This window comes from Panthera onca, chromosome D2 (genome assembly GCF_046562875.1).
Source record: "Panthera onca isolate mPanOnc1 chromosome D2, mPanOnc1 haplotype 2, whole genome shotgun sequence".
In the NCBI taxonomy this organism is placed as follows: Eukaryota; Metazoa; Chordata; class Mammalia; order Carnivora; family Felidae; genus Panthera; species Panthera onca.
In genome coordinates this window covers 21,081,060-21,103,792 of record NC_138349.1, presented here as the reverse complement: position 1 = coordinate 21,103,792, position 22,733 = coordinate 21,081,060, and the positions used below count along the sequence as shown (strand labels likewise).

The 22,733-nt window shown below is 38.3% G+C and overlaps 1 long non-coding RNA gene across 1 annotated transcript in view; it reads right to left on the bottom strand.

Annotated features, from left to right (window-relative positions):
- The window catches only part of LOC132684569 (uncharacterized), a 108,098-nt gene extending 85,743 nt beyond the window's left edge, over positions 1–22,355 (bottom strand). The window contains exons 1-4 of the long non-coding RNA XR_009612728.3: positions 22,206–22,355; positions 20,494–20,578; positions 16,622–16,692; positions 10,658–10,748 (exon numbers count right to left, since the gene is read on the bottom strand). This is a non-coding gene — a long non-coding RNA (uncharacterized LOC132684569). The remainder of the gene's footprint in view (positions 1–10,657; positions 10,749–16,621; positions 16,693–20,493; positions 20,579–22,205) is intronic.
- Positions 22,356–22,733: the final 378 nt, after the last annotated feature.

Here is a 22,733-nt window from a genome sequence, read left to right as displayed (position 1 = left end):
ACATTCCATTATCCAAAACCAGTCACATGTGCATCTGACCAGAAATGTGATCACAAGACAGAGAACCAATTTCAAGCTTAGAAGCCATACTTTGAAAGGGGAGTACACTCTTTGGTAGATAAATAGTTATCTCTGACATAAAAAGAATTGTAACACATCATCCAATGTAGTGTTCCCAGGCCTGGCTGGGGATAAGCACTACCAGACTCTGGAAAGTTTGCTTAAAAAAGAAAATAGAGATTCCCTGGGCTCTGGGTCCAGAGATTCTGATACTAAATTCTACATTAAGGTCCAAGGATAAATGTTTTTAAGGTGCTTGCCAGGTGACACTGATGCTGCCTGACCAGAACCGTGGGGCTCCATGCCATTTGTCATCTCCAGACAGATACTCAGCACCCAAACCCACATACAAATGCTTATCCATCCACATAATGTGATGTGCATAAGAATTTTGGATCAGAATCCAGGAACTTATATTTTAATATTAGTCATCATTATTAATAATGTTAGTTAACATTTGTTAAATGTTTACCATAGTGAGTGTTAGTAGAGCTTAAAATACAAATAGACTTAGTTAACCTTCATACAATCCTACTAAGTTGGTACCATTAATCTTATTTCACAGAGGAAGAAACTGAAGCACAGAAGGGTTAAACAAATTGCCTACATTTACAATAATAAATTCAAGAGCTGAGATTCAACCACAAGCTGAGCCTGCGTCCTCCCCTAGACTATACTCAGGGGAATCTGACACAAAAGAAGATATAGGGATGGACCACTGAGTTACAGAAGAGATAGGCAGAGACCTCTGCTGAAAATGACCCCGAGCCACTTGAGAAACTGACAGTAAATAAGTGCTTCTTACTGTTGCTCTCAAGTTGGAATACCCAGCACAGGTGTTTCCTCTGAGTTCCATGGACATGGACCACCTATGCTGGATATACCACACACCCACACAAATGGACTCACAATTTGTCCCTGACACTTGCTCCTCCCCTTGTGCTCCCATTGGAAGGAACAGTGGCACTTTCTACTCATTTATGCAAGCCCAAAATCTGGGAATCCTGTTTCACATCTTCATCACACTCCAATTAATGATGAGTCCTCTAGACATTGCCCACCTAATACCTCTCAAACTCTCTACTCTCCACCTCCCTGTCACACCCCAGTGAGCAGTGCTTCCAGCATCTCCTCAGAGCTGTTGTGATAGCCCCTGCAACTCATGCCTCATGATGCAGTGAGGGTGCTCTTTCCCAAACTGATGCATGAAACCCAGGATCCTCAGCATTTCCAAGATAGCCCTGCAGGTGCCGGCTCTTCCTGCCTCCTGGGCTTAGCTCAGACCACTCTGCCCCCGTACCCACGCTCCAGCCACAGGTCCTTCTTTTAGTCCTTGCCGTGCTACTTGGCCTCACTCATTCATATATCCTGCAATGCTCTACTTAGCCTGCCTTGAAAAAGTTATTTGATCAGTCTAAGCTTCAGGTCTTTTATGTATAAAATGGGAATAAAAGATATCAACTAATTGTTAAAAGATGGAATAAATTATCTGTATTAGTACCTATTACACTTTACATGTGTAATGTACACATTACACATATAAGTGTTCAAAAAATTTTATTCCCTGAATATAACCCAGCATTTTAATTTCTCCTATTAAGCATCATATCAAAATGATGGATCCATTCCTATCACTTTTCTATTTTTTTCAAAAAATCTAAAATGTAAAAGAACCTCTGAAAGAATCATCTCACTTTATAAATTACCAAAAATCATAATATATCTATTTCACTGTGAACTAGTTTTTAATTACTGTTTAGCTAGCAATGTCCCTTAATGATAGCATCTTACAGGTATTGGACTGTTATAATTGTCCAAATTGCTGTTTTCTATAAACCATTTAATAAATGAGTAAAAATAAATAACAAAATTTATACACGTTCATAAAATAAATACACAAAATAAAGAATCCAAATAAATATTAATTAGTACCTAATTTGTGGGAGCAGCACAAGATGTAGAGTAACTTGACCAAGAAATGAATCTATATGTACTTGATAAGGGGGAAGCATAGTGTGTCTGATATATACAAGATGAGTGTCTCCCTAATAAAAATATTATTAAGGAAACTGATTTGTTGAAAGAGCGAAGGTTTATTGCATGAAAGAACATTAAGAGCAGATTATCTGCCCAGCACTGTAAGAAGAAAAGATACAGCTAACTCATCACCTGGGTAAGAAAAATTCAGAAGTAGACTGAAATTCTGGAGAAAAAACTTTAACGCTATTTTCAAAGCAACAATGTTATTTAAGTGTCAAATCATTCAAAACTTCCATTTGTGTGTCCTCTTGAAAATATTTTAAAAATAAAAAACTACCTGATATTGAAGACTGGACACTCTGGGTATACAATGGCTTGCTTAGCAAAAGTTTTAACAAATTTTTATATTGACAGGATGCCTGGGTGGCTCAGTGGGTTAAGCGTCCAACTATTGACTCTGGGTCAGGCTCTGCACTTTCAGTGCAGAGCCTGCTTGGGATTCTGTCTCTCCCTCTTTCTCTTTCTCTTTCTCCCTCTCCCGTTTGCATGTGCCGTGGTGTCTCTCTCTATCTCAAAATAAATTCTAGAAAAAAAAGAAAAGAAAAAAAATTTCATATTAACTAGTTGAACTCAACATTTGACAGTGTTCTCTAATTCCCTTGTGCAAGTCCCTATAATTCTTAGTTATGCTCACTGTGAAAAGATGGGACAGGAAGCATTAGTTTTTAGCAGTAGTTATGATACTCAGAGGAGTGAATATGAGGTACCAGGTATGAGTGCCTGTGCAGCTCTGGGACTGAGCACCTGGGCTTGGGACTCAGGCAGCCTCAGTCAATCTCACTACTGCCCCTTACTGACTGGAGGTTTTGGGGGGAAGTTACTTCAACTTTCTAAGTCTCAGTTTCCTCATCCCTCATGTGGAAGCAATACCTGGATAACAACATGATGAGATGATTAAATAAGGTGGAGAAGAGGAGCCAGGATTCAAACTCGAGAAGCCTGACTCCAGAGCCTTTGCTTTCGATCAACATTTTTAACATTTGACCAAAATTGGCCAACCAAGATGAATGACAACATTTAACCCCAATATGTCCTATTCAAACCTTGGAACTGCTAGTGAGGCTCAGCAGGAAGCCAGGTGGGACAGTGCGGGAGGGGTGGGGTGTGAAGCATCAGCCAGGAATCCATTTCCTGAAAGGACCGGCAAAGCCCAAACAGGGCATCAAACCTGCACGTTGCTATATCCCATGTCCACCTCCATTTCTACTTTCGTTGATTGCTACATCCATCACCAGTGAAGGGGAGCCTCTCAAACTAGCACTGGTATAGAAAGTCCCGGGAACTCAACTCCAACAGAGTGATCCTGATCCCTGTGATGGGGCCAGTTTTTGTCTCTCACAGTTTTGGGGGCAAATCAGGAGTTTACAAGTTGACCTTTTTTACCCACATCAAATGCTAAAATGTTTGCATCTACAAGTTTTGGTCCAAGAAAGGAAAATCTTAATTTAGATACGCTGGAGGAGATTACTAATTTCAAAGGCCCTCTGATAAAAAAGCAGCAAAGTGTTTATTTTAAAATGCTTAAGTACTCTCTAGGATATCGAAAACTGGAAAATCTGACTTCTTATCCCAAGCTTTTATGATGTTTATTCAACAATCATTAGTTAAGCACCTACTGTGCGCCAAACTCTGGAGGAATTACAATCCGATCAAACTCTGTCATGAGGAAGCCTGAGGGCCAGGGCCCAGAGAATAGAGAGGGAGGGTAGGAGTGTTTGCTCTTACCTGGAGCAGAGTAAGAAACGGTCATGAAACCAGCTTACCCACAGAGGCAGTGATTGACTTGAAACTAGAAACAGTATGTGCTCCCCAGCCAAGTGGAAAAGAATGGCCCTTCAAGCTGAGTCAAGTACAAAGGCATGAAGCAGTCACACATGTGTATGATTCCTCTAATCCTCTGTGTTCAGTCTTGGATGGGGCTGTATAGCAGTTTTCATATCAGATAGACAGGCTTCCCCATTTACCAGCTATGTGTGCGGGAATCAGTAAATTCACCCCTTTGAAGTCTTGATCTTCTTTTAATATCATAAAAGGACATCACAGCCCACCCTAACCCTCCTCCACTGTTTTTTCTGTCACTTCTAATGTATTATCTACTTTACTTATTTGTTTACTCATCTGGTTTCATCTGCCAGAGGTCAACTCTAGGAGGGCAGAAGTCTGTGATTCTTGTTCTCTATTGTATCACTATCACCTGGAACAATTGCTTTTTGTTGAGAGTGATTGAATAAATGAATGAAGTGTAAAGTGGGAAGAATAATACTATTGCATGATTTGGTATGAAAGATACACAATGTGCAAAGCACCGAGGACAATAGCAAGCACATATGTGCTGAATAAAATTAGTTACTATTAGATAGATCAGTGTGGTAAGTGTTCACAGTGTGAAGTGGTAAGAGGTGAGGCTAGGGAGGCACAAACACCAAGAACATGGGGTTCTCAAGGGTCATGCTAAGGAGTCTGTATTAAGTCCTAAGTTTTAAGTAAACATGGAACAGTAAGATTGGTATTGAATGAATATCAAGCCAGCAGCAGTGAGGAGGATGGTTCAAGAGAGTGCAAGTCATTTAACTCCTGAGACACAGCTTTCATCTTGAAGATCGGTAGAGAGAATAAAACGTGCCCAGTATGTTCACAAAGAGAAAACTGTGTGTGTGTGTGTGTGTGTGTGTGTGTGTGTGTGTGTGTACGCATTAATAATGAAATGATGTAAGAATAAGTCATGACATGGTCATCACATGCAGAGGCACATCAGACTTGGTGTAGTCGGGCTTGCCAGAATATTTTTCACAAACAACCAGTTTGAATCCTGAGGAAAATATTCTAGTACAAATTATCCACCTTGTTTTGGAGAAATTTTCCTTCCAAAACCTAATTTTCATTTGCCCATCGCACCCATGAATCAAACATGCCGTGGGGTGGTGGGGGGAAAAGATACGGCTGCAGACACATGGGCATTTTTCCTAAAATATAAGCAGTATTTTAAAATGAGAGGAAAAACAACTACCCTGAGAGATCACTGGCAGTGGGTGTAAAAGCCGTCTTGTCATCCTGCAGAACTGAGCTGCAGTATTGAAAGGCTCCGTGATGGAAGGGGACTCACCCCAGTGAGAGAACCAGGATCCAGATGACCCAAGTGTTAAAAAACTCAGCAGTCAAGATAACATAGATAAATAACATTTTATTTCAAGATAAAGAACATTTTATTTCAATATTTTAAAAAATCAAAATAATGCAGAAAAAATCTGTGGTAAGCCAAATATCAAAATTTTACATTTTTTTAAATGTTTATTTTTGAGAGAGAGACAGAGCGTGAAAGGAGAGGGGCAGAGAGAGAGGAAGACACAGAATCTGAAGCAGGCTCCAGACTCAGAGCCTGATGCAGGGCTCGAATCCATGAATGGTGAGATCATGGACTGAGCCGAAGCTGGACACTTAACCGACTGAGCCACCCAGGCGCCCCGCAAATATCAAAATTTTAAATAAAGATCAGTGTTACGCAGAATCATATTGGAGACTGAGGCAAAAGGAAAATATGCACCTTTATATACATGTTTTTATGTAATTTTTAGTGGTTACTTTTTGCAGAAAAGTAGTTGAAAAAATATTTACAAATGGAAAAAAAAGGCATATAGAATTAACTTCATTAAAATACATTTTATTCATTTAATTTTTTAATCAGGTAATTTATATAATTAAATTCGTTAAAGTTTTTTAAGATCATTACTCGGTCAAGAGAAATTGTCAAACATGGCAATTCTCTCAATGAAACATGACATAAGCAATGAAGTAGATTTTGAAAATATTGATGAATTTACTTGCATTAAAGCCAAGAAAGAAGAAAGTAAAAGTATAATATATTCTGTTATTAACATAAATAAAGTATTTAAATTTAAAATCATTAAAATCATAATGTTTTTACATGTTAGCATCTGGTTTGATATTTTTAAAGCATTTTGAGGGCCATATTAAACATACCTTTTTTCTGGCCAGAGAGCGCTATTTATTCTTAAATCTGTCGTCTCTGATCTATTTGTTTCTAAAGATGCAATGATTTTTATTGCTATTTATCTTCTCAATTAAAACATGAGTAAGTCTAGGGGCACCTGGGTGGCTCAGTCAGTTGCGCATCTGACTTTGGCTCAGGTAATGATCTCACAGCTCATGAGTTCAAGCCTCGCCTTGGGCTCTGTGCTGATAGCACGGAGTCTTGAGACTGCTTCAGATTCTGTGTCTCTCTCTCTCTCTCTGCCCCTCCACAACTCGCGGTCTGTCTCTCTCTCTCTCAAAAAAAAAAAAAATAAAATGTTTAAAAAAAAAAAATAAGTCTCTTGAGTATAGTAGCACACCATAACCTATCACAGAGAGAAATGCTTAGAAAACTCTTCATTAATTTCTGATTACCAGACTACTTTGTAATCATGCCCTTTGTCCTAGCACACACAATTTGATCTACACTCATATCTAAGAAGAGATTTAAAAAGACATTCCATGTCTATAGTCAATAGTATTGTAATAGTGTTGTATGGTGACTGATGGTAGCCACACTTCTGGTGAGCATAGCACAAGGTATGGGCTTGTTGGGGCACCTGGCTGGCTTGGTTGGTGGAGTATGTGACTCTTGATCTCAGTTTATAAATTCAAGCCTAAATTGGGTGTAGAGATTACTTAAAATAAAATCTGAGGAAAAAAAAAAGACATTCTATGTCAAGTCATTCTAACCAAGATGGTGTCCTTAATCTTGAGCCACACTCATCCCACAGAAAATGACAAACACATTTTCACAAAGGCAAGGCTCTACCTTATTAGTCCAAGCAGTGCTCCAAGAGTTACTCAGATGGTATCAATCTGCAAGTTAGAAAGAACAGTTCACAGTTCTCTAGCAGGGGGGTAAAGATAAGAGATGATCATAAGCCCATTTCTTCTAGGAATCCCATCTCTATTTTGGAATAGTTGAGAATAGTTTAGTTAGAAAACTTATGGAATAGTTTTAGAATTACTGTTCTGTTTCCAACCTTGTTTGTTGAGCCTCAAAGTCGGACTTTTCTTTGTCCCATGCTATAATTCAGGACCTGAGTTTGACCCTGTGGAGGCTTGCCCAATGTTGTTAATTTCTCTTATTTTTATTGTCATCTTTGAAGTATGAAGGACATCAATAACAATCTCATTTCACTGGTACAGATTCAGTGTCACATAGAGGTAAAGAGCACAGATTCTGAAGTCAAATATAAATGTGGGTCTCAGACATGCTGAAACCTAGAGAAAGTTACTTAACTTAGCTGAAACTTAGTTTCCACTCCTATAAATATTGGATGCAATAATAACTCATATTTCATAGGTTCTTCTGAGAATTCTCAGAAGATGAGATCACACCTGTAAAATAGTGAGGTAGTAAAAATCCTACCAACAAAGAGATATCTCTCCATATTGATACAGAAATAAAGAAACCTGATGTATTTAGAGTGCATGTATATATGTGGCCCACAAGAGACCACAAAGTCAGAATAAAATTTCACACAATTTAAACAGCAAAGCAGGTCCAAAGTTCACTTGGGATTTGAGATAGCTATTTGTTTAGTTAATTGACCTCCTCTGTAAGAATAATAAAGCTTCTCTTATCTCTTGGTAAAAATACAAATGGTTACACCTCAAAATAGACTCCCAGAGGTGTATTCTCACTTTATAAGGGGGAATGAGGTTCATGACCTTGAACACAACTCTGCATTGCAAAACTGAAGATGGGGCTTTTCTAGTCCCTGGAGACATTATCCTACATTGCAAAGGTTAGAGAAAGGACTCAGCCCAGGCCCACAATGGCTCCTGAAAAGACATTCTACGAAGGGGAAGGGAGGAAAATGGTCTCTTTCCCCTTTACCCATCTTTGTCACCCTTGCAAAAGTCCCCTTCCCTTACATCATAAATATAAGAAATTATTTAGGAGGTATGAAAACAGTCAGTAAACTCTAAAATATGTTTATATTTTTAAATATTTGTATTTGACTATTTTATTCTGCCATCCATTTTGTTTTTCCGCCAAGGTTGCAGGATCACATAAAGAAAATTTCCCAGTAAGATCTACTTTCCTCTGGGACTATTACCACCACCCTGCCTCCCACACTGTCCACCGAGAAAATGAGTCTAGGCAAAATCACATCTATGGAGAGACACATCGAAGCAAATAATCCCACGACATTGCACTAAACTCTATAGACAGCTAAGACCTATTTTTTTAAAAAGTCCTATGTGTAAATAAATGTTATATCTGTGTGTATGTGTATGGTACTAAATATATGTAACATATATATGGTTATATATATTGGTATGTACATTATAGGATTGTGTCTAATTTTAAAAAAGATGTAGCTGACTTAATTTCCATATAAACTTTCCACATCTACTGCAGGTGTTTAAAAAAATGGAGGATTTATTGGTCTAATAAACTAAGCACTTCATAAAATTTTTTATGTATGTTTTTGAACATTTGGAAACAGGGAAGAGGGGAAGAGAGAGTGTCACAATGGTACACATTTTTCACCTGGAGGGGGGACAGTGGTATCTAAAGAAAGAAGAGAAAGAGATTCTGAGTGAGAGGGAGAGAAATAAAACCTCAGATTCTTAATTCCTGGAAGGCAGAGTTTTGCCTAATCCATGAGGCCACTTTGGGTGGACTTAAAAAATTCTCCTTTTCTCCAGAATGCAGCTCCCGCTTACTTTTGAGATGGGTGCCACATAACAGGTGTCATCCTGCTGAGAGGGTTTTATGGAAGGTTAGGCAGTCTGAGTGTCCATCTGACTCTTCCTTAACCCTCCTCCCACAATCAAAAATTCTGTCTCTAGAGAACTCTCCATGGTTTTGAGAATTTGAAGTCTGCAATTCATGAAGATTCACTCAGGTTAATAGATCAACTCTCAGACAAGACAAAAGGTAAATCTCCAAATATAACAGTTCTCAGTACTGCACCTAGCTGTGTAACTGGAACACAGTAGGTACTCATCAAGAATATGCCAGAAAAAAAAATTGCTGAATTATTAACTGACTGAATTGCTTTTAAGAACTGGAATATCCCAAATAGGCAACTAAATGGGCTATTTTTTTGGCACTTAAAAGAAGCACAAAGCCAATAGTGAAGCTTTTCTAGGTCAATATCTTTCTCCTCTAGGAGATATTCTTGAGGAACAAAGTAAGATAGAGATAGGAAACATGAGCCCTTGTATATATTAGCCATATTTGATGATACCCCTTCTGGTCAAAAGAAATATAAAGAAAAAAATTCCTGAATACCTCCATTCCTCCAGATACTTCCATAAATGCAGCTCCTTAAGGGTTTTTTTTTTTTTAATGGGTAGCTGTAATGGCTACAATTCATTGCATTCTCACTGTTCATTAAATATGTGGCTTGTCTTATTTGATTTTCTAAACTCCTTGATGAGGTTGATATTACCATTATCTCTATTGTATGATGGAAAGAAAACAAGTGTCAAGGGGTTAAATAACTCAGCTCAAATCATTTAATTAACAAGTTGGGAAAACAGAATTTCACCTCAGATCATATGACTCAGAATCCATGTGCCTAACCATTATAATATGTAGATACTAACTTTTATTGTTAGCAACCTGAGCTGCTTGGGTACAACACAGACATATCCAGACCCAACAAGTTTGAGGAAAGACTTAATGGAGAAAGTATGAGGTTACTATGCCTAGAAAATTTAAGACGTGGAAACAGGTCTGCCTTGCAAATTTTAGAAGAGTCATTGGTCCTAGAGATATTCCATCACTCTTAGAGTTGAAAAAACTGTCTCTTGTATAGTTGAGAAAACTAATGCCTGGACACAAAGAGAAGTAAGTATAATCACTCAGCAAGTCACAGTAAATCCAGAATAGGAACTCAGATATATTAATACTCTTCATCCGCTGTTCCTCTCATCATATTGAAGCTACTTGATTTCTCTTTAGAGTGGTTTGACCAAAGCCTGTTTGGAGGAGGAAACCCTTGCTAATTGTGCTGATTACTGGCTACACATGTGCAGCCACAAAGATTCTGTTTCCCTGATGTACTAAAATTTTTTAATAGAAAGATCGAAATCTCTTTTCCTATGAGGACTAAGAAGCATGTGTTCTCAATTACCTCCAACCCATACCTGATCACATGGGACAACAATGAGCAGCATTATACAACCTAACCTTTACTATGAAGGACTTTAGATTGAATCCCATTATTAATTTGGCATCTGGTTCAGAGTGACAGTTTCCTGAAAATAAACAAGTAACAAAAAACATACTAAGTGCCTTTCTTGTCTAATGCCACCTAATCTGTATATGAAATTAGGGAGAAAATTGAACAAAACATTTTTTTTCTTTTTGTGGTAACCCAAATAGTCCCCAGAAATTGTAAACATTAGGATTCCCTTGGAGCGTTTTTTTAAAATCAGGTCCTCATAAGCTGTCAGTCAAGTAAACTGCTAAACTCATCTTACTTTCCAGTAGATTCCAGTGCCTTTATCTGCCTCATAGTTCTTATTATCTCTTGCACATGTTTCCCACATACACACTTACCTCCATTTGTGCCACCAGTCTCCAAAAGAAACAGACTTCCACTTACTGATTACAATTCAGTTCTTAGAGCTACAATGTTGGCCTTGTGACTCTGGAGATGAAGGAAAGCAAACGCCAGGTTAAAGGTTGGCAGTTCTTAAAAAGTGGTAATCAAAAAGTGACCATTACAGAAATATCAAGATTAAATCCTTTGGGGAGAAAAAAAAAAGGACTTAAAATTTTGAATAAATTAGGGGAAACGTCTAAAAGGAAAATAAAGGATCATTGTTTATTCTTCCATTCTGAATTTAGCACTTGCATACACAACATGTCACTTCAACTAGAGTCTTAGAAATCCCAGAACTGAAAAACAGTAAGGATATGGACTCCAACTAACCATCTTAAAATCCATCTATCAAGTCACCATATGGTTACTCAGCCAGATGAATAACTCCAGAAAGGCGTTATGTGTGTGTATGTGTGTATTATTTTTGAGGGGTAGAAGAATTGATGAATTTGTCACCCCAAAATATGCCTCTTTGGCATAAGAATTATTTTAAGCTGATCATTTTTTTAAACCAGCAGATATGAAAAAAACTCTGAAAACCAAGTGGAAGTTACCCTTTTATATGAGCAATTTACATTTATAAGGGAGATCTCTATTTGTAAGGGTAACTCTGTGTACTAGGGAGAGGAGGAGGACTAAATCTGAACTTAAGCCTGCATAACAACCATACACTTGTTTACTGTGCTTTGCCTGAAAACCTGGCTGTCTCCCACCCTATCTTCTTCTGTCAACCACTGGAGTTGGTATTTAAGGTGATGGCTTGGTCCATTTTGGAGAGTTACTCAGTTTTTCTGGGTATCTCCCATATCTACAGGAGGTATCCATGTTAGTAAGCTTGTTTGTTTTTCTGTATACTATTAATCTCTCTATTAATCTGTCCTTCATCACAGGGGGTCTCAACTGAGAAGCTAGAAGGGTGGAGAGAAATTATTTTTCCTCCCTTTATATTTTTCACATAGAAAATTTAAAAAATTATTTTTCATTGATGATACCCAAAACACATAAGAAAACAATAAAATTGTCACTCTTATACATTGCTTCATCACATAAGAAATTGCTATCAACTTTCAAAAAAACACTGTGTTAAGGAATATAATATGTGATAATTTTTGTCCCAGTTGAAGTAAGGAAATTGAAGGCACTCCATTTTTAGAAAGGCTTCTTTCTGCTGTTTTTCTGCTGGGCCCTATTTACTCATGTTCTATATTTTACTTTGCATCTGAATAAACCAAAGAAGCTATGTTCCCACTCCAAGGAGGAAACAAGAAAGTTAATCATTCTCTGAGTTTCATCCTAGGCCCCCACACACCTGCTAATATCTAAAAAGAACCAGATCCCAAACATGTTCCAAGACACTAGCTTCAAAAAACCTCAGCCGACACTGGCATCAATATGCTCTACCTTCAGTGATTTATGAAATAACACCTACTATTCACCTGTCACTCACCTTTAATCAGACTCACCTCTGGATTCCTGAAATAACATGTATCCTGGACCTCTTTCTAATATAAACCTCTAACCCCAAGTGATGACAAGACTCTCTCCTTTCCTTCCCGAGTCTCCCAGATACTCCATCTGCTATACTTGGTCAGTTACACTATTCAGTAACCTCGGTTTTCATTTCCTCCTGCCTTGTGTTTGATTTCTATCCCGTGGGAAGCCAAGCACTCTCTTGGCTGGTCCTTCCCGTGGGACCCCTCTGGGTCCTTGGACCCAGCCTGCTTATACCGTGATAAATACATTTCTTGTAAATATCATAAATTTTGAAATGTTATAAACACAAAAACAGCAACATGCCTGTTTTTAAGTGAGTTACTTTTCTAACAATATAATATTGAATATCATGCATTACTTTTAAACTATGGTCAGGAAAATACAGCATCATGGAGTTTGGTTTTAACATGACGTTAATTTACAAGAGCAGCATATTATATCAGCCAGGGTGTTAGCTACAATCAATAGTACAAACTCTGGCTAACATATTCATGCAAGACATTTATTTACACATTAGTCACTAGGCCTGGGAATGTAAGACTGGAAGCCACACAGCTAGGAATGTGACAGACGTGGTCCAAGGAAGATGGTACATTGTTGTCTCTGGCACAAACATCTCACCTCCAGTGCCAATACTAGGGTCCCTATACAAGCCTAAAATCACCTCTGTTGCTTCTTAGGAAATTAGCTGTAGCTATCCGACACCTCTGCTGCCACCATCCCCCTCAGTAGGATGTGACCTCAGGTCACCAGATTCTGATTCACTCTGGGGCCAGTGTCTGATTGTTCTTGGCCAGCACCTTGGGCTCAGAGGATGTTGTAAAAGCAAGAATATAACATTTTCAACTGCTATAGTGGGAGAAAGACCCGATCCAGTAAAGAATTCTCCAAAGATAAGGCCAAGGTTGGGTTCTATGTGTTTAGAAACAATGACAAATATCCACCAGAGGCACAAAATTATATTACACTATGGTTACAACAAGTTAAGCTATTGCCATTGGAAGGAGACTGGAAGGAACTCAGTCTTCTGTTTATACAGTGAATAGTACTCAGGTTCATACACTGAAGCTTGGGTGACTTTTTTCTATATACCAATATAATTTTCTGCACCTTATTAAAACACAAAAAAAATTGGGGGAGGGCATTCTTTCTTCTGTTGAACTTAGCATCAAACTTCTATCGTGAGGATATATACTTCTTTATAATCTAAATATGCTTTCTCTTATAGCACTTTGAGTAGGGTTTAGCATATATATTTAACAAGTGTTACAGAAAGAGAAAAGAGGATGGATGAGGGAAGGAAATTGCACAAGAGGGGGAAAATATATATATATATGTAAATGATTCCACATGGAGTTTATAGAAAATCTGACACAAGCTCAGAGATCGTTTCTTCTTCCAGCTCCTCCTCATCTGCTTCCTCCTCCGCCTCTCCTCATCCTCATCATCACCATCATCATGTTTACTGTCATGTTATTATCTATTTCATAAAGAATCTGATACAATCAAGTCTGCCCAGGCCTCTCAATTAAGTTTTAGCTATAAATCTTAGCAAATGTTTCCAGACTCAAGGTCAAAGTAATGTTAATCAAAACCTTAAAATCTGCAAAAAAAAAAAAAAAAAAAGGAATTTGGAATTTCATTAATAAACAATCTTAATATTTTGAAAAGTTGGTAGATAGGTAGATATGGAAAATAGGTAAACAAAAAGTTTAGAACAGATAAGTTTTTCTATTATCAGTAAAAAGATATGTTCAGATGCTGTTCAAAACATTAGAGAGAACCTTTCTTCCCTTGAGGCATATACAATCTGAAGTGCAATTTAGGAGAAAGAGAGCAAGGTGAAGTGTCACATATCAGAAAGAAAATAACTTAAAATATGTATCAGTTAGTGTTTATAAGTGCTGTGGTGTGTACATTTATGGCCCCCTAAGGATGTTCACAACCTAATTCAAAGATCATGTGAATATATTACCTTATGTGACAAAAGGAAATTTTTAGATAAAATTACGTAAAAATCTTGAGGATAGAAGACTTTCCTGGAATATTCATGTAGACCAACGTAATCACAAAGGTCCTCATAAGAGGGAGGATAGAGGGTTGAAGTCAGAGAGAGAAACGTAGGGATGGAAGCAGAGGTTAGAGAGGAGAAAAGATGCTAGGCCTTTGTCTTTAAGGACCACTGTAGGTAACCTCTACAAGTTGGAAAAGACAAGTAAACACATTCTTCCTTGGAGACTCCAGAAGTAACAGAGCTTTGTAGACTTTGTGTGTGTGTGTGTGTATGAGAAAGAGAGCAAACATGAGCAGGGGAGGGGTAGAGTGAGGGAGACAGAGAACTTTAACCGTATTCCATGCCCAGCACAGAGCCAGACACAGGGCGCGAGATCACAACCTGAGCTAAAATCAAGAGTTGGATACTTAACCAACTGAGCCACCAAGGTGCCCCAACATTTTCATTTTAGCCCCTTGAGATACTTTTAAGACTTTTGACTTCCAGAGCTATAAGATAATAAGCTTGTGTTGTTTCAAGCCACTAAATGTACAGTAATTTGTTATAGCAGTGATATGAAACTGCCTAACATATAGGAAGGTATATTAGTGATAAATCATAACAACATCCATTGTTTACCTAACAAGAAATCTGGAAGTTGGCAGTTCAGCATCAGGGCAGTGGCTAAACAGTGTTTTTAGAAAATGAAGTTCTTTGTGTCTTTCTGTTCTTCCATCTTTAAAGTATTGATTTTCATTTGTGGCCTCTCAACAAAAGATGACTGCCACAGCCCCCAACACGTTCAAGGCTAAAGATTTCTTCCTAAATAGAAATATAAACTACAATCATTACAACAACAAATCTATGAACAAATACCAAAGCAAATACCTTTGGTATTAACATCAAAATAAAATTAAGTAAATAAATATCCCTTCATTTCTTTCCTCATTAGGAAACTCCAGAATCCCACCCCTTCACCCCACCTGATATCTCTTTTTTCTTTCATTGTCCAAAACTGGGTTACTAAGCCACCTCCAGGAGCAAGGGAAGTTGAGAACGTGAGTATCTAGTAAAGTTCATAAGAGTTTTATTGCTCCTCTATTACCCCCACACACAAAGTGTGGTTTATTAGCAAGAAAGAATAAATCACATCAAAGGATGCCCATGGGAAGGCAACTAACTGTATCTGCTGGAAGATACTTATCTTGGGTCAGTCCCTTGACAATAGCCAGAAGCAAGTATTATAATTAGGTGATAGCCCTCCATGATGTCAGTGTCTAAAGGAGAGGATCATCTTCCCAAGTGATTCATTAATTTGTAGACTACAACATGAAAATGAGCTGTTTAAATCAGCTTTTCCCAAATGGACACTTCAAAAGACTGGTCATCAGTGATAGTCTGGGGGGCAGGGGGGAAGGTTTCTGTTATATGTATGTATATATGTATGTATGTATATATGAATAATTTAAATGAATGAATATATAAATAAATAAATAAATTTTCATTACACATAAGCACATTAAAAGCTTTGATAGTTAAATATCTCCCAAACAAATCAATAAAAAATACCCCAAAATAATATATCATCCTATATAACACTAATACCCCATTGACTGCACTTTCAGAAAGTTTAGAAAATGATGTCTCTTCTGTCTGTTCCCTCAGAAGGCAGACAAGATTCTGGACATGTTTTTAATATGTAACTAAGAAGAGATCTGAAGGTACTACTGATAGCCCAGCTCACTGCTAATTGTATGGCATATCAACATAGCTGGTGTTTATTCTTCCCTCTTTGATCAGACCCAGCAAGGTATAAATTAGGCCAGAATGAGTAAATAGTGTTATAATCCGTCAGTTAAGGAGGCTCTGACAGAAACTGATGGGTTTAACCAAGCAGAGGCAACACTGAAAATTAAGTGGCTGGCTTCTTGAATTGTAATGAGAAAAAAAATGTTGGTTAAGATTTAGAGAGATTATGAAAAGTGGATACAGCCTATTCAAGTCGTGCTTATTGCATGGATGCTTTCATTTAAGTGATTTAGTGACAGATCTATTTCCAGTTCTCAGCTCTGTAAACAGCCCATAAGAAAAGAAAGAGTCACAGAGGCAGAGGAGCTCTGAAATCACATCCTGTCATTGACTCCCCTTTTCAGAACTCTGGTGCCCTCTTCTTCCCTTTCACCATTCATTTTCCTAAAACACTCAACCTATCGCCCAGCCAGGATCTAGAAGCCAAGAGAGTCTGTCATACTTTTCTGGAGCTCAGTGCTATCCACCCCAGACCTCATGGCCTACAAATGCTGATGCACAGAAAATACGTTCTTTGAGTGTTCTAACTGCACTTTTGAAAGGTGTTCCTCACTGCTATCATTAACAGATACAGGGAGACATAAAAATCAGAACAGAACCATCAGGCAGACACCGGACTTACATTATTGGAATTCCAGGGCCCTGTGTGCTTCCCAAAGAAAGTCTGCTGATGCTTCCTCAAGCCACCAGCCACTGTTGTGTGGAAAAGAAACATTTTAATCTTTTGAACAGAGACAGTTCAGTGCACACTGAACCAGCATTAACTTTTCTCCAAGGCTCATGAGGTTTTCTCAATCACTAAACTCCTCTATCATCAAGAAAACCCGTGTCTCCAAGCCTTGGAGGATTGTCCTGGGGATGCCAAGAGCGAACAGCCCGGTGGACCAGAGTTTCAGATGTCAGACTCCACATATGGAAATATTCACATATCTACTTAATTCCTCCAGAGACTTGGAGTTCCAAGGACGTGCCAAAAATTTTTTTCCTCCCCCCTGAACCACTCAACTGACTTTGGGCTCTGTGGTTTTATTGAAGACACTCTATGGCTTGAAGAGCCTACAGGAGGTCCCAGTGGGTAGATGTTGGAAGGGTAAATACAAGAAATATAAGAATTTGGTTCTTACAGCCAAAGTGACCATCTTTACCACATGATATCCACTTTTTCAGAATACCAACCAACCAACTCATCTAGGCACTGAGCTGGGCATTGAACACAACCCTATGTGCCTGACTCCAAAGCCCATTTATCTCAATCACTGCCTCAAATAACGGTAACTATGTAGCTCACACTAGTTAAGAGATGACTTGGGATTCTTAAACTAGGAAACCTGAGCTCAGAGTCTCACTGATATTGGTCAGGAACTGGTAAGAGACATCACATCCACTAAAACACAATCTTTCCTTTTAGACTTAAAGCACTAAGATGTTTGTGAGGTGAAGGAAGGGTCACTAGAGAAGAGATGAGAATAAATAACACAATCTGGACACCAACAGGTAGCATTTCCACCAAAGGCCCACCAGTGGCTTCATTGGCAGCTCCAAATCTGTATTTCAGACATTCCCCAGGCAAAGGTTCATTATCAAAGTAAATTCAAAGCAATGAGTCAAAGGTACTATATCCTCTTCAGAGTATCATCAGATTCCCTTACTTTGCACACTGGACAAGTACAGATTCTTACAGGAGCTGGTTGTTTTCTATCTGTTTGCAGATAATTCAAACACCGTTCCCGAGAGAAACCTTGGTGCTTTCCTGTGTGGGGTGTCAAAGGCATGTGGCAACCAACGTGGGTTGGGGCTGTATTTAAATCACACACTACAGAGGCCATTTTCCTCTCTGTGCACTGTCTAGAGAGGCTAAAATCTGTATCTATGTATTAAACATAGCTAACAGGAAAATTTAAACATCTACTTCAAAAATGTCATCAGGGATTTGGATCTGCCACAGCTATTTAATTCAGCCATCCCCTGGGACGCTGAGGTAGCATGGTACTTTACAATGTATTCAATTTCTTGTCATCTCTCCAGAACCAGCTCATTTCATCTTACAGCCATTTTAACTACCATGCACCTATAAATTAAATTTTATAAGCTACCCTGAGTTCATTTTCAATGACAATCTTATGGATCAAACCCAATTTCTAAACATTCTATTGAAGGTTCTTCATGGAGTCTCAGTTTCATGATTACACTGTTACCTTCATTTCGGCCGATCTTATGCACTGTAAAAGCACAGTTAAAAGGTTTTCCTCCAACACCTGAAAGAATTCTTCCCTCTTCTGGACTCCCATAGTCTTTGTTTATCCTTGGTCTATGTCATGTATAACCTGCCTCTTTTTAGAATTACTTATTTATATCTCATGTACTCTTCAAAATGCAAACCCCTTAAAAACATCCAGGTGCATTTATCTTTTTGAATTCCCCTGTGTCTACACCAGTCCAGTACATTCACCTAATTCAATCCATTCTTGCTAAATAAGAATATGATATTTTAACTCAATAAATTTAGTAATAAACATGATACAGAGAATCGGAGAAAAGTGATGTGGTGTGGGTATTAAAAGCATGAACTTTATCATCAGACAGATTTGCAACTTATTAATTGTGAAAACGTGGTAAGTACATTTAAATATTGTAAGTCTTGGTTTCTTAAGACCTGTGAGTTGGAGATATCTCTGGGACATGCTTCATAGAGTTTTTGTCAGAATTTATGGGATGATGCCCTTTCAGCAGCTCAGTATAGTAAATGCCCAGTAAATGTTGCTATAATTTTTCAGTAGAAAAACAAAGTACCAAGACATATAAAACATGTTCATTCCCTCTCTCTCATTATCCCTCTCTCTCTTTCTATGTTTCTCAGTCTCTTTCTCTCAAAACACAAACACACACACACTCACTCACTCACTCACACATCCCGGTTATTTTATATGTGGTCACATCAGTAAAAATAAGGCAGCACCACAAAAGGATTAATTATCACTTACATTTTATCATTCCTCAACACAAAACCTCTGCCAAACAAAAAAACAAATCCAGACTTAACTGAGGTCAGACTTTTTCAAGATGACTATTGCAATAGAGCATTCTCTACTCCAATCTCCAGATCTGTAAGTATCTCAAAACTAAGCAGAAAAGGGCTTTTCTTTTACAAGGAGAGTTGGAAAGGGCTGGCAAGAATACTGTTGAGGAAGGCAGCAATCAGTGGGGACCAGCAAACAGCATGACTGTGGTGGTTCAATAGGAAATGTTCTTCCCTGTAGTGGGCTGATTCTCGAAATAAGGAGTGGAAGGGTGGAAAGCTATATTCTGCACTTGAGTTGTTGCTTAACCTTGGGGGCAAGCCACAGTTTAGGGTTCTATGGGGAAGAGAGGATACTGACGAAAGTTTGGTCAATCTAACCCAATAGGTAAATCATAGGCAATTATGAACACTTGGTCATTACATATCACGTATATTTCACTGGCCAAAGAAAGTCACAAAGCTATACCCATTTTGGAGGAGGAAGGGAAGTACCATCTGGCAACATGTCAAATAGGATAAGAATATAATATTTATGAATAGACCAAGTGACAACCACAGTAGTTATAACCTTTCCTTCCTTTTCATGTGGCAGATCTCCTGCCACAGGTAATGTCTACCCGTATGCCCTTGCCTTACACCAAGAAGTTTCAAAATGCTATTCACACAAGAGCTTGACCAAGATATTTTACTGTTAAAATTGAGAAAATAATGTGTTTTTCCCAATGCTCATTAAAAAACTAAGACAACAGATTGAATTATTTGCAGTTATATATTTTTCCTTCATAAAAGTTTCACATTAATGACTACTATAATCTATAACCTATTAATGTTACAAACTAAGATAATTTATTTAGCCTCAAGGTATTCTATAGAGACCATCACATTTACAGATACTTTGCCCCATGAATAGATTTGAGTAGTTCGACTACATCTTATAGGCCTTGGGGAATCTCTATCTTTTCTACCCAGCAGATCAAAAGCTCCAGAGGGTAAATCTAGATATATCATTCATTTTATTTATAAGCCACATGAGCAAGTGGAGATAATAATATCTGCCCAGCTGAAGGGGTGGTTATGAGGATGGAATAATGTGATGTGAATGTGTTTTACAAATGTCAAAGAGTAAATAAGTGGAGGGGATTATTATTTATATGTTAGATTCTGTTCATTAATCAGAGTTTGGCTATGTGCCAAGAACAGGTTATATTCTTTTTCCACTTAATTTTTCCTAAAAAATAATGAGTTACTATTTTCATGCTACAGATGAGTGAACTGAAGCTCAAAACATTAAGTCTACTTATATTCTTTTAACTGATAAAATGGTAAGACCAAGTTTCACTCAGCCCTCTTCTAATCCAAAAGCCTACAATCAATAATTCATTTATTTCCTGTCCTCTGATTCATACATAGCAGATAAATAAAACCCTTAAAAGCATTACTTAATTTTAAGGAAATTTTAAAAATTCAGCACCAACCTCCTATAATTCTCATCCCAGGCCATGAAATGGTGGTGTGCTAATGAATCATTCATCCAGACCTTGCAAACAATGAGCCCTCTGCCTTGATTAGATGGAGGAGTCAGGAACCATGAAAGGAACAGGTATGTAAGTAAAAAGATGTCACCTAATTTTCATAGCCCCTTCTTTGATTGTAACTACATTCCCCTTAACAGTCTCTCCTCTCGCTTTCAGAGAGGAAAGAATACCTTATGATAAGCCATCAATCTTGCCCACTATTAGAACACTCTTAATAAACTTCAGGCTAGGGATATGTTTTCCTATTAAAGATTGAAATGAGAGGCTATTTCTTCCCTGGTGAGGGCCAAAGGACAGATCTTGAAAAGGAAATTCAATTTATGGTCAGAAGCTAAATTCCTTAGGGTGAGATCACCTCTTCTTTATTCTAAGATACCCATGCATGTTTGCATATGGATACACACACACACACACACACACACACACACACACACACACACTTACTTTGGAAACAGGGACTCCATTGATAGAATAATAGACTCCATCCCCAAAACACAGATGGAAAGGATTCAGTCTTTATAGTACAGTGGGTTCTGTATTTTAAATTCTATAATAACTTGGGCAGATAATTTCTTCACTTTAAGCTACAGTTTCCACATCTTTAAAGATAAAAAGTATCTTTCTATGGGGTATTTGTATAGATACAATTCAATAAATAAGATAATGCATATAAAAACATTTAGCACAGTGCCTTTCACAAAATGAGCACTCAATTAATGTTTAGTACAGTATGTAAATTCTTGGCACCCAAGCTTACAAACAGACCTACAAAAAATTGGAAGTGGAAAAGGCTAGAATCTACATTCAAGAAACAAACATGCTGACAGGTTCCAGGTTACAAGTCTTGGACCTGAAACAGAGGACACTGAAATATGCATTTGGACGCTGCTTGTGCTAAAGGAACAGGAAGAAACAAATGTTGCCAAGGAAACCTGGGACCTTCCTCCAAATGCTTCTGAGTTTCTGAAGATGAAAAGATAAAGGGATAGCACTAGAAAGAACATTTTCCTCACCTGTGTCCATCTGGGTCCAATCAGGAGAGAGAAACCACAAAGTAATTTGAACAGGTAAAGTTTAATAGAAAGAATTGTTGGGGCGCCTGAGTGGCTCAGTCGGTTAACTGTCTAACATCAGCTCAGGTCATGATCTCACAGTTAATGAGTTTGAGCCCCACGTCAGGCTCTGAGCTCAGAGCCTGGAGCTTACTTCAGATTCTGAGTTTTCCTCTCTCTCTTTTCCTCCCCCACTTGTGTTTTTTCTCAAAAGTAAATAACCATTAAAAAGAAAGAATTGTTAACAATAACAAGGAATTTGAGTTATGTGGTCTTGACTAATAAAAGGTAAATAAAACTGTGAGGAACACAGGTAGTTATAGGAAACTGCCACTACCCTCAAAGACAGAGGTAGAAGTCCCAAAGAAGAGTACCCCCCCCCCACCCCTAGACCTAACCCAGGGATGAGATTTGGACCTTACTGACAGGGCCCTGCAATGGTCCACAGAATAGTAGAGAAGTCACTGTGGTGCTCCACCAATAAAACTTGCTGGGAATGTGCCCATTACAGTGCTAGGGAAAACTGCTCCTGGGGAGATGCCTCACTGGAGGCAGTCTCTAATAAAACAGCCTGAGGGGATGTCAGTTAACTGCTAGCACCTGGGTGCTGTTTGCTGCCATGCAATGCAGGAGCCTGTTGCTAGAAATCATGAATTCTGCAGAATTCTGCCAAGCAGGCACACTGGAACCAGGACGCAAAAACATCTTCCCTCCAGAAGTGTCTCAGTTCCTTCTATAGAAAAAGCTTCAGTGATAGCTGCCAAAGGGACAACATTTAGAGGGCTCAAATGCATTCTCATAGAGCATTCAAAAAGAATGAATTTCAGTAACTGGCCCACAGCCTTCAGTCAGTGAAATTTTCTAAATAGATCAACAGCAAGGTAGAAACACAGCATTGACCTTTGTTTTCCACTTGCTTTCCACAACCCAGTGACTACCCATCTAGCTTTTGGTTGTCACCAGGGAGAAAGGTTGATCTAGGCCTTCTCTAACCCCCTTTGTTCCACCTCCTCCCAGTGAAACTTTCATACTCCAAGTGCACCCAGGGAAAGCTATAACTACCTAACTATCAGTCATTCATTTCTCCATGTAATCAGGTAAGAGTGCAGTGGTTCTCACAGTATAGTA